Genomic DNA, 14,057 nt, shown 5'->3' on the forward strand with positions numbered 1-14,057 from the left:
GAATGCTTGGGTGTATAGGGAGAGGAATTACCAGTAGAAAGAGGGAGGTGCTCATACCGCTCTACAGAGCACTAGTGAGACCTCATTTGGAGTATTGTGCTCAGTACTAGAGACCATATCTCCAGAAGGATATTGATACTTTGGAGAGAGTTCAGAGAAGAGCTACTAAACTGGTACATGGATTGCAGGATAAAACTTACCAGGAAAGATTAAAGGACCTTAACATATATAGCTTGGAAGAAAGACGAGACAGAGGGAATATGATAGAAACTGCTAAATACATAAAGGGAATCAACAAGATAAAAGAGGAGAGAATATTTAAAAGAAGAAAAACTGCTACAATAGGACATAGTTTTAAATTAGAGGGGCAAAGGTTTAAAAGTAATATCAGGAAGTATTACTTTACTGAGAGAGTAGTGGATGCATGGAATAGACTTCCTGCAGAAGTGGTAGCTGCAAATACAGTGAAGGAGTTTAAGCATGCATGGGATAGGCATAAGGCCATCCTTCATATAAGATAGGGCCAGGGGCTATCCATAGTACTCAGTATATTGGGCAGACTAGATGGGCCAAATGGTTCTTATCTGCCGACACATTCTATGTTTCTATGTTTCTATAAGACTGGGGGGGTGATGGAAAAGTGAGGACTGTTAGATGTCTGTGTGGTGAACTCTGCATAGATAGAGACAAAGCTGAAAGAAATCCTCATGGCGGTTTGCTCCCAATGGACAAGATTATGAAAGAGAATGTCTGCATCAGTGGAGACGTCACAGGATGTAATAGGTATGTAGTATGCTATACTCTCCTGCATGTTTGGTAGTGCTGAGTGTAATCTCCATCTAAATTTGCAATTAGCACTGGGGCAGGTTGGGGTGGGGAGGGGGGGTAGCTGGATTGGTGGTGCACAAACATATTTCACACTCACCATACAGTAAGGCCCCTTTCACATGGGCGAGTATTCCGCGCGGATGCGATGCGTGAGTTGAACGCATTGCACCCGCACTGAATCCTGACCCATTCATTTCTATGGGGCTGTAACGCAGGTCCCATAGAACTGAATGGGGTTGCGTGAAAATCGCAAGCATCCGCAAGCAAGTGCGGATGCGGTGCGATTTTCACGCACGGTTGCTAGGAGACAATCGGGATGGGGACCCGATCATTATTATTTTCCCTTATAACATGGTTATAAGGGAAAATAATAGCATTCTGAATACAGAATGCATAGTAAAATAGGGCTGGAGGGGTTAAAAAAAAGAAAAAATAATTTAACTCACCTTAATCCACTTGCTCGCGCAGCCCAGCTTCTCTTCTGTCTTCTTTTTTGCTGTGTGCAGGAAAAGGACCTGTGGTGACGTCACTCCGGTCATCACATGGTCCGTCACATGATCTTTTACCATGGTGAAGACAGAAGAGATGCCGGGCTACGCGAGCAAGTGGATTAAGGTGAGTTAAATTATAAAAAAAAATATTTAAACCCCTCCAGCCCTATTGTACTATGCATTCTGTATTAAGAATGCTATTATTTTCCCTTATAACCATGTTATAAGGGAAAATAATACAATCTACAGAACACCGATCCCAAGCCCGAACTTCTGTGAAGAGGTTTGGGTACCAAACATGCACGATTTTTCTCACGCGAGTGCAAAACTCATTACAATGTTTTGCACTCGCTCAGAAAAATCGTGCATGTTCCCGCAACGCACCCGCACCTTTTCCCTTAACGCCCGTGTGAAAGAGGCCTAAGTGGGCCTGTCTGTTTTAGAATGCCAGTAAATAATTTGAGTCTCAGTCCGGCCTTGCCTGCTAGCAGAATCCCTGTGTATATGGAAAAGCCCACTGTGATAAATCTATTGGCATTATGATACTAGAAGAAAGACAATAGGCAAATGCTCTAGAGTTTCCAGCGTCTTGGACCTCCAGCACTCAAGTCTCTGATGCTGAACTTGAAACCAGAGCGCTATTATCTGGGCATTGTAGTGTAGCATTATTTATGGTTGTGGTGTTATGAGGGCACTTCATGGCTTTATTATTTTGTCACTATATAGCCCTGTTATTTGGGTAATGTGCTTGCATTATTCTTCTGCAAGATAGTGTGGTATTATTTGGACATTCCCTGGTATTGTTATAGATGTAAACTATGGATGTTTATGAAGCACTATTGTTCTAAGGCATGGTACTACTGTTTGAAATGGTTATATCTTGTGGTGGAATAATTTTATTTAGAGATAAGCGAAGTTTTGAAAAATCCAATATGTCTGCTTTGCCAAATTTTTTGAAAAAAACCTGCTTTGTGATGAATTACTTCATAATGAAGCGTACAGTATATCTTTGAAAGTAGTGGGTGCAATGACAGGGAGCGGCGATTGTGCCACTCCCCATCATTGTACCCCTCAGATGCCACGTTCATAGCTGATAGCAACATCTGATAGGAATAATACAGTGTAAAATAAAAAATAATTCTTACCTGATCCATTTTCTCACGACGGGCCTGCCGCTGCCATCTTGCTTGAAGGTCTGACATGAAATCTCATGTAGCCCGAGATGGCATCATCACGCCGGCTGGCATGTTGACGTCATACATCATTGTGCACGGGATTTCTGCCTAGATCTTCAAGCAAGATGGCAGCGGCTGGCCCATCGCAAGCAAATGGATCAGGTATTATTTTTGCTACGGCGAAGCACGAGGAAATTCGGCTTTGCGGCAAATCAAATTTATCCTATTAGCTCATCACTAATTTTAATCATTCACCTGCTTTCAATTCTCTTTTCACTATCCTCCAAAAATAGAAATGTTCCCTTTATAATGTCCATAAGCCTTCATCTAGCCCTTCCTAAAAGTTTTAAACAGAGCCTATCAAAAGGAAATTCACTGGCAAACCAGGCACAGTGTCTTGTAGGACTAGCGCAGCTGAATGTAATGATACCGTTCATTTTGGAAAAAAAGTACTTTCAATTCATATGAAAATAAACAGTTATGCGCCCTGAGAATGGGTCCTAGCCACTCTGTGCACCCCTGCTCCTCCTACCTCCTCTTCTAGCCAGGCCCTAGATCCTGCATAGTCATTTCACCTGATCCTGTCAATTAAGAAGAAAGGCAGAGAAAGCAAAGAGTGTCTTGGGCCTGCCCTTGGTGCACTTAACTGCTCATTAGCATATGGATTAAAATGACCTTTTCTGCAGAATGAAGTAACGGATTGGTAAGTGAAAGGTATCATTACATCCAACTGAGCATTATGCCTGGTTCACCAGTGAATTTCATTGTGATAGACTCCCTTTATTACAAAAATGCATACAGTAGCATGACAATCAATTTTGTTAGCGTGAACAACTTTTAAATGCAGAGAACTGAAGTATGTTCATATCTTACACAAAAATGATAGCTTTGTAATTCACAGGGTGCAACATTTTGCACATTAAGGGGTTAATTTGCTCTGACTTAAACTGTTTAATACTGTGTAACTGCATTTTATGTTGTTTGTGATATATACTGTATCCTGCTCATTTGCACTATATTTGCACAGCACTGTGGAAAGGGTTAATGAATACTTGGAGACTTTTGGGACTTTCTAGCTAATAATGAGAAGCTAGTAATTTTCCACAGTTACCAAAAAAAAAGTATGTTTTGAAGGGAAACCAGACTTGTTTACCACCAAAACTAGGCAGACTGACCTATTGGATGCCTGGTTTAGCTATGTTATTATGTCTGAAAACGTGTTTTTGTCTGGGAAAACTGTTGTGTCGTTGCCATTGAGTATCATTGAAGTTCTAATGTAAGTATATCAGAGACTAGAACTGTAAAACTGTATTTGTTTGGGTTGTGTTTCTCCACTCCACTCTTCCCACTAGAAGTTCTAGTTCAGCCAGAAACTGTATATAAAGAGAAAATTCAGAGCCCCTAGTGTTCTGAAGTGAGGGATCCTTGCACAGAAGAGACTCATGCCAGACTGCATGGCTGGCTAGAAAAAGACGCTGAGATGGGGATGCTGAGCCACAGACCTATGGTCACCAGCCCTGTGACCAAGGAGCCAGCCAGACTACTTTGCCACAGAGCCTGGGCCTCCAGACTTTGGCCAGGGTTCCAGCATTCTGAGAGAGAGGGGGGATAGCTAGGTCAGGCCTTTCCTCAGCATCAAACACTTCTTCTGCCAGGTAGGAGACTGGAGAAGCCAGCTCAGTGCATTGCGTATATTGTTTTGCACTTGAGTTTCTCCAGTAAAGAAGCACACTGGTTTATCGCAGACCCTGATTCTCTGGACTCAATTCCCATTGTAGTGCATCACGCCTTACCATCGCTTTCAGAGAGCAGCAACATGTGGTGACACCTCAACGGTGTCTGTGGGTCCTAGCATACCGTTGGGGCCACCCCCAACCCGGCCACTTCAGAGTCATTCTCCTCACTTCTGGAAAGGAAGTTATGTGGAAGGAAGAGATTGGGATATGTGGGGACCTTTTTGGTTGACTATATCAACATAGTATTTCCTGAAGCTCCTGAACACCAATGCAAAATCTATAACAAAGCCTTTAACTAGAGATGAGCAAAGTTTTGAAAAATTCGATTCGGCAACTTTGCCGAAGTTCATTAAGAAATTTGATTCATTACGATTTAATTCATTATGAATCATTATAAATCAGATATAGCCGGGCCACTCTGCCTTACGGTACGGCCACATGGAGTGACCATGCTGCGGTGAAAAACCGTGTGGTTATTTAGCCTGCAGCTGCCTTTCATTTAATAATGAAGACTGCACTGTATAGTACTTCTTCATTGTTAATAGCTGTGCAACACTTTTAAACAGGGGCTGTTGCTGATATGGGGTTTGGCTGGTTAGGTCGGGGGGGGGGGGGAGGGCAATATGCATATTATAGCTGTTCTTGCCTGCAATCTCCTGTAGGGTATTTGACGGTAAACACTGGATATTAATCAGCTCTGGCATACCCACTCCTCCAAACCCAGTGCTCTCCTGCCCTACAGCTGGGAACCCTTCTTCTGCCATCTGCTTTTCCTCCTTTTCAGCATAAACTATTATCGATAAGAATGTCATCAGTAACATCCAGCTTCTCCTTTCTCTGCATCTTGAGAGTTTTCTTGGACATGAAGACTGTGAAGGATGATTTGGAAGAAATAAAGTCAGCAAAAGATGAGGATGGTCATCATTAAGACCTGCCCTCCCCCCCAAGGGGTGCAGACTGGATGGTATTGGTTGGCATGCTGGCAGTAGAATAATAAAGGCTTCTATCTTATTGGTATTGAATTACATATCTTAGTTTACGGCTGATGTAGGAATAAGTAAATATAGAAATAAATAAAACTGACACAGAATAAATCTCCCAGCACTCTCTCTCTCCAATATTCTTCTATTAATCATTTTCAGCAACAAAGTCCCTAGCGCATGGGCGCTTGCCACATCATTACCTATGCTCAGCTCACAGGACAATGGCAGAGACCATGCTGGATGAGGGTTTTATAGGGCTGTGACATCATAGGGGAGGGCTATCTGTGGATTGGCCGGCTGCACAGCATTATGGGTGATCTCACATTCCCAGAGCACAAGGAAATTAGGATTTGTTGCGAATAGAAGTTTTCCAAAACTTTGGACTGAATTCTGTTTCGAATGCTTCGCTCAACACTACCTATAACGATCGTGTATAATTTATACTACCAGTATTCACATATGAAGCAGTGGGAACTTTTGGGCCCCCCTAGGTTCTGGTGCAAGCTCTGCAATCCCTATGATGATGCCCCTTTCTCTGTATCTACTTTTTTTCCAAATGTAATTTTATAGACATTGCCATATGCTGACTATTGACTATGACTAGTGATAAGAGAAGTCATAATAAAATTCAATTCGGCTGCTAAGGAGAATTTCACAAAGAAATTTGTTTTGTTACAAATTACTTTATCATGAATCATATTGCTTTGCAAGCAGCGGGCGCAATTATGGGGAACGGCGATCGTGCCCCCACTCGTCATTGAACCCCTCAGAAGCCACATTTATCGCTGAATCTGATGTTAAAATGGAGGCCTTTCAGGGGTTAATCGGGGTTAAAAAAAACATACTCACCTTATCAATTTGTTCGCGGAGAGGGTACATGGCCATCTTGATTAAAGGAAACCACGCAAAATCTCACTGATGAGGTCACCTTGCCCTGGCCAGCGTGGTGACATCACACATCATACTGCGCAAGATTTTGCCCCATTTCTTCAATTAAGATGAGCAAATGAATAAGGTGAGAATGTATTTTTATTTTTTTTGCTACCATTTCAGGAAAAATAGATACGTTACCACGAAGAACAAGGGAATTCAGCTTCGTAGCAAATCCAGTTTTCCTGAAATTCGGATCGAAGTCAATTTGTTTGGCTTCGATTCAATCAACACTATGACAGCAGTGCAAGTCCCATCTTATATTGGAATTGCCTTAAATTAATATTCACCCCTCAGTGCTGGCATTGGATATAAGTCCTTTTTTTCCCCATATTATGTGAGATCAGCAGATGTCTGCCACTACTCGGCAGTGCACAGGGACAATGCATTACTGTCACCAGTGCACCAGACTGAAACTTAGTGCCATATTCCAGCAAATAACACCTTAGTGTCAGGTGCAGGATTTGGGAATGAGGGAACATTAGCTGTACGGATTATGCCTAATAGCAGCAGCATCCTGCCACTTGTCTACCTGTATACACAAGTCTGCCACTAGGACATTACTAAACTTATGGGACTCCAGAGCGAGCATGCTAATGATCTGCTGAGTGATTTACTTTATTATCCAAATTATTCTAATGCATTTGCTTCTGGGATTTACTAAATTGTTATTTTCCACTTTGGGGCCCATTTATAAAGGCCCTTGCAAATTAAAGAATGTTAATATCGCCTAATTGATACACGCGGCCACGGGCAGTTTGCAATTCTATGCTCCTTAAATAAAATGACTTAGCTCCATGGAATGCTAAGTATTTTAATGCACCATATGTCTAACTTGCAAACTTCTGCTTTCAACTTTTTGAAGCCTGACATTTAAACGTGGACTAAAGGGATAAAAGGTGAATAGTATAAACTATGGTCAGGAAACTTGGGATGATAACTGGTAATGGAAACAATTGGGGTTATTTCTGCCAGGAGCTAGCGTGTCCTGCTGGTGATATCACACAATATTATATGTTATGCGCAGTTCCCTTATTGTTTCCCATTTATTTGGATGAGTTGTATAATGTTAGTCTTTGCACTAACGTACTTGTGTGTTTGAAACAAGGTGGACACACCTGGTCGCAGCCATCTTATCTAGTTCTAGCAGGACCAATGTGGCACAGGCTGATGATGCAACAGTGGGACAACTTATATTCTGTGCAAAGCTCTAGGATAGTGCATTTAACACCAGCAGTCACAGTGCATAGATATATCACAGTGCCTTGTGTAGTACAGATCAAGTAATAGTTAACTTGACTAAATACACAGTTGCAAGTGTGAAGTTAAAGGGGTATTCTAGCACAAGAAAAGAGTTGTCCCATACTGTAAAAAAATAACAGCACTTATACTCACCTCACTGCTCCCCACCGCTGCCATTCCAATGGTGCCCTGGCCCTCTTTTTTTTTTCCACCTTCTGCTCCTGTTCTTGACATGGCAGGGAACAACTGAGAATAGTGCTCAGGCAATTACAGACTACAGGAATGACCCCCCTTCCCCCCCCCCCCCCAGGCCAGGGATTAGCTGGGCAGCATTCATAGTCATTCGTAGCCATTTGCATTTAGAGCACAGAGGGAACCCTTGCACTGTCGTTAGGCCATGGTCCTTGCCCACAAAGCTATGTCTCCTCGGCAGACACTATGGATTAGTCTCTTTTGCTTCTTTGATTCATAGACATGTCTAAAACGAGATGCACCAAATTTGGGCTTAAAGTTATGCTAGAATTCACGGGCAGCCACAAAAGTATATGTGGGTTTATTGTTCTAGTCCTAACATAATACTAACAATATCCATAATGCCATCCATTGTGCCCATAAAATGCCAATCATCCATGTATCTGCAATATTAGCCACTGTGTCCATTGCATATACAGCAGACTTACCTGCTTTATACTCCTATACTGCTCTTCCAAGGTAGCAGTAAATGACCACACAACTACAGTTGCTAGCACTTGCCCGTGACTGCCCGACGCGCTGGAACTCCACCTTGTATATGCTTGTTAGGCTGCTCCAGCAGAAACGTGCTGTTAACGGACTACCTGTACGAACTCTGCGGCAGGATAGGTTCTCGGGAGCTTGTTTTTTTTTCACCGTGCCAGTGGCAGCTCATGCGCAAGGCATGCAGACTTCTGCGGCCATTTGATGAGATCCCTAAACTGGTCAGTCGCAGCCAGGGTGCCATCAGTGACATCGTACCTTATGCCTTCTTTCTGGAGCATGCATTGCGTCGTGTCATTGATCAAGCCGTCGAGGAGCAGGAGCTGGAAGATGAGGAAGTCGCAATGCTGAATGAATTCCTGGGGGGGGAGCTACTCCATCTGAGACAAGTCAGCAGGAGTCTGAAGAGGAGTCAGAGGAGGATGGTGCCTGGGGGGAGGAGGAGGAGAAGCAAGAAGAACAGGCTTTAAACTGTTCTGGGATCCCTGGTGTTGTCCGTGGATGGGGGGAGAAGACCGAGGACAACATTCTCCTGGGTGATGAGCAGGAGCCAGGCCGCTCCACCGCTTCCAATTAATGCCAATGGAGGCCTCCATGCTTCAGTGTTTGAAGAGGAACCCCCGTATAAAAAGTATAAAGGGCAAGGACCAGTACTGGGTGGCAACGTACTTAGACCCCTTACAAACACAAAATGGTGGACATGTTACCAGCATCACAGAGGGTTGTCAGAATGCAGCATTTCCAGGCCTTGCCTCGAGAGATACTGCATTCTGCTGTTGTGGGTGCTGGCAGAGGAATTTCCACCCACAGAGAAACAGTTGCGGGTACCAATCCTACAGCGCGTACAAGAAGAGGGCGGTTTGAAAATGTGTTGGTCACTTCGGATATGAGATCATTCTTGCAGCCAACCCATCGACAGCCGCCCTCCGGATCCAGCCTCAGGGAACGCCTAGACCGACAGGTGTTCGACTACAACGGGTTAACGGCGGATGTGGACGCTCTGAGAAGCGAGAAACCCCTTGACTACTGGGTGTGCAGGCTTCACCTGTGACCAGAGCTGGCACAATTTGCCATGGAACTCTTGGCTTGCCCCTCGTCGAGTGTCCTGTCCGAAAGGACATTCAGCGCAGCAGGGGGGATCGTGACCGATAAGCGCACTCGCCTAGCTCACGAAAATGTGGACTACTTAAAATTTCTAAAAATGAATGAGGCATGGATCTAGGAGGAATTCAACACCTGTGACGACCACGTTTAATTGAATTTCCTCATGCTAGCCCACACATATCCGCCATCACCCAGAACAAAGAATGGTCCCTGTCTTATGTAAACACAGCGGCATAAAAGGCCTTTTCTGTACGGTGAATGCCTAATGTTTAGGGCCACGGAGGAATTCGACACCTGTGAAGACCACGTGTTATCGAATTTCAACTATTATCATTTGGTTTTTTTTCAAGAGGGGGGATTTCATTAGCCATGTTTTTAATCCAATTATATATTTTTAGTTCTTTTAAACATATGTATTTGACATGTATTTGCACTGGCCTGCAGTAAAATTGATATCCAATGACCGTCTAATATACCTCCAACCACATAATCACTTGATGTTTTCTGTCCGGTGAATGAATAATTTTTGGGGCCTGTAGTCCACTGGCCTGCAGTAAAATTGATATCCATCAACCGTCTAATATACCTCCAGCCACATAATCACTTGATCTTTTATGTACGGTTAATGCATAATTTTTGGGGCCTGTAATCTAACTGCCCAACAGTAAAATTGTTATATGGTGACCGCTTAATGTACCTCCAGCCACATTATCAGTTATTCTTTTCTGTACGGTGAATAAATAATATTTTGGGCCTGTAGTCCACTGGCCTGCAGTAAAATTGATATTCATTGACCGTCTAATATACCTCCAGCCACATAATCACTTGTTGTTTTCTGTACGGCGAATTAATAATTTTTGGGGCCTGTACACCACTGGCCTGCAGTAAAGTTGATATCCGATGACCGTCTAATATACTGTACCTCCAGCCACATAATCCATTGATGTTTTCTGTCCGGTGAATGCCTAATGTTTTGGGCCTGTACTGCCGTGGTCTAAAATAAAACGTTTCTAGGCTCCAGCAGGGCACATTTTTGAGAGTTTCCCTTTAAGACGCATAAAAATGGCTCCTGATTAAAATACATATTTTTTGTGGGAATTTTTGCCATTGATCCCCCTCTGGTATGTCACTGTCCATGTTGTCTGGTGGCTGCAAATATGACCTGAAGGTTTTTCAGGTCCGCCTGCCATTAAAGTGGATGGGCCCGCCACAAACTTGCGGTCCGCGAACATTTGATCGCGTTCGCGAATCGTCCCAGCCGATGTTCGTCCATCACTAATTCCAAGTAAGAAAGGTATGGTAGACAATGGCAGGATATAGAAGGGAATCTTTTCAGTGTGTAGAATTCTGACCATGAGCCCCAGAATGGGTCTGAGAATGCCATCCTGTTGACAGATGTCACCACCAAGGATCGTCCCAAACTCTTAGTGGGGATGCTGTAATGGGTTTCCAAGGCCTGATGCAGGAAGTTTTATGCTGAGCCTAGAAAGGAAAAAAAATCACAAAATGAAGTGGCTTAAATGGGAGGAAGTGCTCAAAACCCCAAACACTGTAGCGTGTTTATACCCGGGGGAGCTATCCCTCCGCATGTGATCTAACTACCTGGCTGGGTGTGGTCACTTGGTGCTATTTTGCCTGTGGCTGGTAGCCTGGAGTTAGTTGTACTCCAGCTTCTGTTGGTTCCGGAGCTATGCTCTGGTGCTGGGTAATCCATCTGCTCAGTCATTGAGGGCCACCTTGTGGGACATACTGTCACAGTGGGGAGTGGGGGGAAAACCAGTCAACCAGAATGCATGGCAAATGTGTCACGGCCAACAACAACAAAACAGACAGAGAAGGGAAACAAACCATAAAGGAGAAGAGTACACACATGCTGACAACTACACGCTGCCCTAGGCAACCAGCATGCACGGCAAATGTGTCACGGCCAACAACAACAAAACTGTGACACAGCCATGACAAACAGCCTACCAACTGCACACAGAACCAAAGGAGGGTTTAACCCTTGCAGTCAGGGGTCGATTGGGAACTCAAAGTAGCCCTGAAAAAAATAATGGCCCTGTGTTGTAGGTGTGTTCAAACTGACAGGAGATGGGCCAAAATAAGTAGGCAGGGAGAACCGAAATAGGCAGGGTCTGCAATACTGTAGTGCAGCACAGAATACTGCCCAAGCAGAACCAAATACCACAGGACAGCACAAAATACTACTGCCCTCACCACATTATTAAACTGTATCACCATCATAAGAACAATACTACAGTTGAGTTCAGGAAGGCACCTGCGGCTTTTGAGCATCATATCATTATGATGGCCTGCGGCCATCAAGAGGGCTTGAGTGGCCCCCAGACATTGGCCCACCGGGAAATTTCCCTGTAGGATCTATTGCAAATCCGACCCTGCTTGCAGTACCCAGAATAAGGTGAGGGTAAATGAAGAATATTCCCCAAGAGACACACAGGACACCGGCTCCTGAGCCCTCTTCCAGAGCCCTAGAACTGCGACAGACACAGCATGAGTGGAGCAGTGCCTGTGTCTGCCTACAGCAGGGTAGCAGCAGGCACAGGCCACCAATGTAACACAACCACATGCATAAAAGACAAAGATTGAACAGAATATTGAATAAAATGTTACTCAATAGGAAGAAAACTTAGGGATTATCTAAGAATAGAATCAGATTAAAAAGGACTATATTGCTTCCACATGATTGTATCAATAGTCACTAAAGACATTGATGATATCTCACTAGGATATGTCATTAAAGGGTTTTCTGCATTCAGGATATTAATAGTCTATGCACAGGATAGGTCATTAATAACACATCTGTGGGATCTGACTATCTTAACACTCCAACCAACCATCTATTTGAAGGGACTGTGGCACTAGTGCAAGCACTGTGTCCTCTTTCCATTGTTTACACTGGTCTATGTACCTGTTTACTTAGTAGTTTAGTAACAGGGACTCCACATGCTGATCTGTGGTACTCATTGGATATGAAATTGGTATGCAGGATTACAGAGCCATGTGCATGAGCTTTTGATGCAATTCAGTGCGGCATCCTGCTCCAAGAGGTGTAGAATACTGCAACCTACCAATAAAATATCTGTCTGTAAAATGTAGGCATTTACTGTATTTCCTGTATGCACATGGTAATAACAGGTCATATGCATAGCCACCACTAGATAGGGCTGGTGTCACCCTCTATATAAATGGAGGATTTGGAACATTCTAGAGGAGAGTGTAGTGCAGTTTAGTCCATTCAGTCTAAAACAGTCAGTCTGAGTCTACCAGCAACCAAACCACATGGAAAGATGTAGTGATGAGAATTTGACCTGTCCCAGAACAGGTACCACCCTGGACAGGACCAGAACATCTACAGAAGCAAGCCAGATGAGAAAAGGAGGTGTAGGGAAAGTCCGGTAAAGATAACTGTCTAAAAAGGACTTATAGGATCTATAGCACATGTCCAGGAGAGGCCTCCAATGCCTGGATACGCACCACATCCCAAGGTGATTTTCATGGAAATGTATTTTAAGTACAGCAACCTGTTCAAAGAATGGAGCAGAAGAGTTTGCCTGCTGTAAGGGAGAACCACCCTTTTGGTTGCATTGTATTATCTAAATTATACACTCCACATCTAGATGCTTATGTCAGAGCTATCTAGAGAAGTGCAGATTGAGGAAGATTGCTTTAAAAAGACACATTTTGGCCTATGAACTACCTGTGCAGCTGGGAAACCTGTAACATCTGTGAAAGTACATTTTGTGAACAACTGCCAGTCCATCACATGATTAGAACTGTCCTGATCTGTTTGCATTTAATTCATTAGCAAAAAAAAACTGTTCTGCTGCACAAATGCCTCCTCATTGCTTCCTGCACTACTATTAAACTGAAAAATCACAACAACTGGGACCCTGCATTGCACCTCAAATCCTTTATCACCAAGGCCACCAAAACTATCATCTGCTTTCACCACCAACTGCTAGAAGAACCCTAGAACCGGAGTGTACACCAAAGGGAAGAAAATGTGTGCCCTTCACATCACTGCACACAGGCCCAAGGAGCTCCAGAACTGGAAGTATTGCAACTACTACTATACCAGGGCTGGACTGGGACTGAAATTCAGCACTGGCATTTAAAAAAAGATTGGCCCACTTGATGTGTGGTTAATATAAAATATGTGTGTGCACCCCCTGTGCTAATGGCATATTTGCATGAACATTAGATTCATCACTATCACACATACAGGAGGATACAGCACTACATACCTATTACATTTAGTGATGTCTCCTCTGATGTAGTTGTTCTCTGTCCTAATCTTCTTCATCGGGAGCAGACCGCAATGATAACATCTTCCATCCACATCTTGTCTCTGTAGAATTTGCCACTTTAGATTCCTCACTTTTCCATCATCCTCCACCACCCGTTGCCCAACAGTGTTATCATACTGCTACTCCCAATACTATACCTGCTCTGCTTTGCAACACCCTCAAATACTATACTGAAGAAATATCAGTGCCATACAGATAGTTCCCCCACAGTCCTCCCAAATGTTTCACTAATATTAATTTAATAATTCTCTCCCAGAGTGCCCTCATTAGTAATAGCCCCCTATTAGCAGTACAGTACCCCCATAAGTAGTAGTGCCCTCCACATTATGCCCGATAATAATAACGCCCCCCCCCCCCACCACAATAATAATAATGTTCCCCCAGGCCCCCTAAAGTGCTTCCAGTGGTTCCAGTTGTAATAAGGCCCCTTTATAAGGCACCATGTAGAGCCCCCAGTAGTAAGAAGTGCCCCCTGTAGTTTTCATGCCATCTGTTGTGCCCCAGT

This window comes from Bufo bufo, chromosome 4, assembly GCF_905171765.1.
Source record: "Bufo bufo chromosome 4, aBufBuf1.1, whole genome shotgun sequence".
In the NCBI taxonomy this organism is placed as follows: domain Eukaryota; kingdom Metazoa; phylum Chordata; class Amphibia; order Anura; family Bufonidae; genus Bufo; species Bufo bufo.